The sequence below is a fragment of the Sinocyclocheilus grahami genome, unplaced genomic scaffold (genome assembly GCF_001515645.1).
Source record: "Sinocyclocheilus grahami isolate Dianchi unplaced genomic scaffold, SAMN03320097.WGS_v1.1 scaffold459.1, whole genome shotgun sequence".
Taxonomy (NCBI): Eukaryota; Metazoa; Chordata; class Actinopteri; order Cypriniformes; family Cyprinidae; genus Sinocyclocheilus; species Sinocyclocheilus grahami.
In genome coordinates, this window is record NW_015505638.1 from 1,210,122 (window position 1) to 1,216,170 (window position 6,049).

At 32.7% G+C, this 6,049-nt stretch overlaps 1 protein-coding gene across 16 annotated transcripts in view; it reads left to right on the plus strand.

Moving 5' to 3' along the window:
• Positions 1-6,049, plus strand: part of LOC107552863 (focal adhesion kinase 1-like) — an 80,439-nt gene that overhangs the window by 21,914 nt on the left and 52,476 nt on the right. The window lies entirely within an intron of this gene.

Below are 6,049 nucleotides of genomic sequence, written 5' to 3' on the forward strand. Positions count from 1 at the left end.
ATAAACACAATATTACAACGTACAATTGCACAAAAGGCTGCAAACGAACAGCGCGCATCTGAAGTGTCTCTGAAGGAAATAATGCATTATTTATCGGCTTTAAGATATCGGCCAAATTTTCTTATTGGGCCGATACCGATAACAGAAAAAAATTAGCATTTATCGGCCGATACCGATATGGTGGCCGATATATCGTGCATCCCTAGTTACAATTCTACATACAATCCAACATCTATCATGTTTGGTGAAGAATCATGATGGTCAGGTTATTAATTTTTAATCACTGTGCCGTATCATACCACCATATAGAAAATATTATTTTATCATATGGATTACACTACCATTTAAAAGTTTTGGGGTCGATAAGATTTTTAAAATATTTATTTATTTATATTTATAAAGTATATATTTCTCTTATGCTCACCAGAGCTGCATTTAGATTATCAAAAATGAAGTAACAGTAATTTTGTGAAATATTATTACCATTTAAAATGTTTACTATATGAATATATTTTAAAATGTAATTTATTCCTTTGGCAGAACTGAATTTTCAGAAGCCATTACTCCAGTCTTTGGTGTCACATGATCCTATAGAAATCATTCTAAATAGGCTGATTTGGTGCTCCAGAAACATTTTTGATTATTATTAAAGTTGTAAACAGTTGTGCTGCCTAATATTTTTGTGTAAACCATGGTACAATTTTTAGGATTCTTTGATGAATAGAAATTTCAATAGAACAGCATTATTAAAAATCTTTTGTAACATTATATATATTGTTACTTTCAGATATGATCAATTTAATTCATCATTGCTGAATAAACATATTAATAAAAAATAAAAAAAGCACACACTATTTGACTTACCCCAAACGTTTGATTGTAGTATAGTACCAATCCATTACGCTGCATATGTGACCCTGGACCACAAAACCAGTCTCAAGTCGCTGGGTATATTTGTAGCAATAGCCAAAAATACATTGTATGGGCCAAAATTATTGACATTTCTTTTATGCCAAAAATCATTAGGATATTAAGTAAAGATCATGTTCCATGAAAGATATTTTGTAAATTTCTTACTGTATATATATATATTAAAACTTAATTTTTGATTAGTAATATGCATTGCTAAGAACTTAATTTGGAAAACTTTAAAGGCGATTTTCTCAATATTTAGATTTTTTTTGCACCCTCAGATTCCAGATTTTCAAATAGTTGTATCTCGGCCAAATATTGTCATATCATAACCATACATCAATGGAAAGCTTATTTATTCAGCTTTCAGATGATGTATAAATCTCAGTTTCAAAAAATTTACTATTTTTGACTGGTTTTGTGGTCCATGGTCACATAATATGAATTTGTTCCTAATTTTGTATGTTGCCTACATATAGCATGCATTGAGTTCTGGACAAAAAAAGATTGCAGCCGATGTTTTCTTTAATAGTCTTGGATTTGAATCAGACATGTCAATCTGATTTGAGTCATGTAATGTTTTAGTCACTCATCAAAGACTATTTTTACTTGCATTTGCCTGTGGATGAGTGGTCTGTGTGCTTGTGTTTACCCTTCTTAGTTCCAAAATTTGCTGATTTATACTGCTATCTTGTGTGCAAGTCTGGCCAAAGTTATTAAAATTGGCTTGTTTCTTTCAATTATTAATTTTTTAATATGGATTGTGTCAATGAAAATCATCCCTACTAAAGGAACTCTTCTGTAATATAGGGATGAGAATTCAACTTTCTGTCTATCTCCAGCTCATTAGGCTGAGTTTAATGAACAATCCGAGAGCAGCTGTCAGCCTGATTATCAGTCCGCTGACATCAGTGCAAAACCAGTCATGTAGGTGGAGTGTAGCTTCATTATACTGAGGGGTGAATTCCCAACGGTGCTCAGCTGAGTGTGTGTGTGTGTGTGTGTGTGTGTGTGTGTGTGTGTGTAGGAAGCTTGACACATACCGAATAATAAATATACTGATAATTATTGTCAGAGAGAGCTATCTGTGAGTTTCATTGAGGGGATGATGAATGGTAATGATACAGATATGTTGGCTATTTTATTTTGCTCTTTTATTTTATTTGCTCAATCAGACAAATGTTGCTCATTTAAAATGCTAATAGGGATTCTGATATTAGCTTTCCTATACAGACTCATCTGAGGTTGCTGGACAATTACTTTGTGTTTATAGCTGAGTTAAACTAATCTCAGCTATACTGTAGTTAATTGGAGATTATATGCCTTTATGAATTAATATACCAAAGGCACACTGATTGACAGCTACTTTCGATGCTTTTCTCACATTTTTGCCTCGGCAGTTTCGCCCTAATTCACACAGCGATTGCAATTTACAGCCCACTGCCAACACATTTTTTTTTTTAGAATACAAATTGTAATTTTATTGTTTTATCATAAACGCAGTGCGTGTTAAACTCATTCCTACCCAATGTGAGCATCCTTTTGTTTCTTCTCTAACCATCCGGGCCAAATAGATGAAATCAGATTTCCTGCATGGCTTGCTTGTCTCCACCCCAGTCAGACGGCTTCCTTTTCTGTGCACCAAATACAGGTTTTATAGCCATTAAAAGATGAGAATTAACAGTGTGTCTGAAGGGAGAATGATAGACAGTCATATGGTGTAATGCGCATAAAAAGATTGGAAAACAGACATTCTCTATAAGCCAAGAACAAAGAAATGAGGACACGGAGCTCAATGACAAGGCAAAAGTCTTGTCCAAGTTTTTAGATCTGATAGGCCAAAGTATGTTTATGTTTATTTGACAAAAAAGTAGTGAATACACTCTATTCGTCAAGGATAACACAATAAAGTTTAAAACAAAACGTATTTCCATTGTGGTCCTTGATGTAAAGCACAAACTTCACTCCCGGTAACAGGTACACTGGCACTGCATTATAAATACAAAAATTTACAAAAATGTACAGTCACAAATAACCACGTACGTACTACAAATTCATCAACAAAACAACCTACTTAAGAACCAACTTCTAGCTTTTAAACTAAAACTAACCATATTCGAAATACCTTTAATGTCCAGAGGTAACTTATTCCACAAAAGTGCCCCAGAATATCTAAAAGACCTACGACCATACATAGTTTTAAAACGACATAATGTAATATCCATGAGACTTTGCCTAGTTTTATAACAATGTTGCTCATTTACCCTAGGAAAAAATACATAAAAATATGAAGGGGCTCTGTTATTGATAATCTTATGTACCATTTATAATTTAATATGTTCTAGTCTGCTTTCTATAGATAACCAATCAAGACACTTAAAATGGGAAACCTCCACATGTGTAAAACGACTAAACCCTGAAACTAACCGTATCAATTTATTCTGAGATTTTTGTAACTTATCCAACCAACCACAAGACAAATCAGACATCCAAGAAATACATGCATATTCGAAATGACATGACACTAAACATGATGCAAGTAATTTTATATTCTGTTTATCAAGAAAACTAAAATGTCTGGCAAGAAATTTTGTCCTAGCATTAACCTTACACAGAACTTTCATAGCCATACTTTCACCACTTAAATCATTGTCAAGGACACATCCAAGATAATTAACAGAAGTTCTATTTGATATTAAACAATCCCCCACCTTGACAGACATCTTAGAAACCTTATTCAAATTATTTTTAGACCCAAATAATATGGATTCCGTTTTACCTAAATGCAACATCAGTTTGTTTTCAGAGAGCCAGTCTCTTACCTTACAAAGCTCCTTACCTAAATGCACTTGTATCCTACCAACATCCTTATCTGAAATTACTAAAGCAGAATCATCAGCATATAAAAACAAATTACAATCACAAACTGCTTGCATGTCATTAATATATAAAAGAACCAAAAGAGGGCCTAAAACACTTCCCTGAGGGACTTTCAACAAACGTTTCCTCAAAAAGAACCTCGTCAATTTCTACTCTCTGAACTCTCCCAGTTAAATAAGAATTCAACCAGGCTATCCCTTTACTTGAAAAACCCACGACACTTAACTTGTCTAAAAGTATTGAATTATTTACAGTGTCAAACGCTTTCTGGAGGTCTAAAAGTACCATACCACACATTTTACCTTTATCAATCTGCCTCCTTATAAAATCTGTTAAATAAAGTAAAGAAGTATCAGTCGAATAAGATTTCCTAAAACCTGACTGAAAATCATAAATTAAACTACTCTTACTTAAATACTCATACATCTGTTTATACACAATTGTTTCTAAAAAATGTTGAGGCCACATTAAGAATGGAGATTGGGCGATAGTTTCCAGGATTGTATCTGTTACCTTTTTTGAATAACGGAATAATTTTAGCTAACTTCATATCAGATGGAAATATACCATTTTCCAAGGAAAGATTAACAATAAATGTAATAGTTGGAGCTATAATATCTGTAGCATTTCTTAAGAATCTAGCTGGAATATCATCCAGCCCAGTTGACTTGGACACTTGAAGCTCTTCTAGCATCTTAGTAATTTGATTTACATTAACTTTAGTAAAAGAAAAACTATTTGGCAACACCCCTTGTTTTAAATAAAAATCTGTTAACAAAATCAATCCCATAATTTCCTTTGGACAGAGGAAGCTTATCAACTAGACTATTAGCAATTAATGAAAAGAATGAATTAAATTTATTAGCGACTTTATTTTTTTTTATCAAATTCTATCTTGCCATCAATATCTAGACCTAACTTTGATACAGAAAATTTTGATTTACCAATTGAATGGAACCTATTTAACATCTTCCACAGAGATTTAGGATCTTCTTTGTTTTCTTGAATTTGTTCCTTAATAAAATTACGTTTTGCCTCCTTTATATTTTTCTGTCCTAAGTTTCTAAGTGCTTTAAATTTTAAATAGTCTTCCTGGTTCTTAGTTCTCCTATAAATTGAGAGAGCCCTATTCCTATTTTTTAATATTTCCAATATTTTCTGATCCATCCAAGGACTAGCACTTTGCTTAACTCTCGCCTGTCTAAGGGGGGCAATTTTGTCCACTACTTTAAGAAATAGAACTTTAAATTTTTTCCAAGCATCATCAACTATTGAGATATTTTGAATATCATTCCAATTAACTCTTTTAAGATAGTCTTTAAAAACTTCAGTGTTATATATTCTTTTAGCGATCTAATTCGTACGGTTTTATGAATACTAAATCTTATTTTACTACGTTTTCTTGTACAAAAAATGATATTATGATCACTGATACCGTATTCAATTATTCCTTTCTGGGAAATATATTTTTCATCAGATCCCAAAATAAGATCGATGGTATTTTCCCCACCTTCCCAAACTCTAGTAGATTTGTTTATTATTTGGGTTAAATGGAATAATTGGCATAATGTCTGTAAAGCTTTAAAATTATCCCCTTTTCTATTAGCTATATTTGTATTAAAATCCCCCATAAAAATACATTCTTTTGCCAAATCGTCATTATTGTTGTTCAAAACAAACTCCAGTCCATCATAAAAATTGTTTTGATTGGGTGGACGATAACAAAGTCCAAACAGTATAGGCTTAGTCACAGGCAACAATAAATCCAAGAACAGCAACTCTTGCTCAACATTAATGTCTAACACATTAAAATTAATATCCGATCTAATAAAAATGCAAACACCTCCTCCTTGTCTATTGCGATCCTTCCTAATAACATTATAATTATCTATTTTTATTTCATTATTAGTTACAGATGAGTCTAACCATGTTTCTGTTAAGCAAAAAATACCCACTTTACAATTCTTAAGTAAGCACCTTATTTCGTCGATCTTAGGTAACAAACTCCTTATATTTAAGTGCACAAAATGTAAACCTTTTGTGTTAAAATAGTCCCCAAGCAAATCGGCAGAACCTCTTGATACTGGAAGAGTCTCTTCATCAACTAAGGTCTCATCTTGCTCGGCCAGATTAATGGGTGAATGAAAAACGGCCTCTTCAATTTAGAGACATGAAAGACGGAATTAATTCTCCAGTACGCCGGAGGAAGTTTGAGGCGGACTGGCACTGGGCTAAGAATCTTAGTGACAGTAAATGG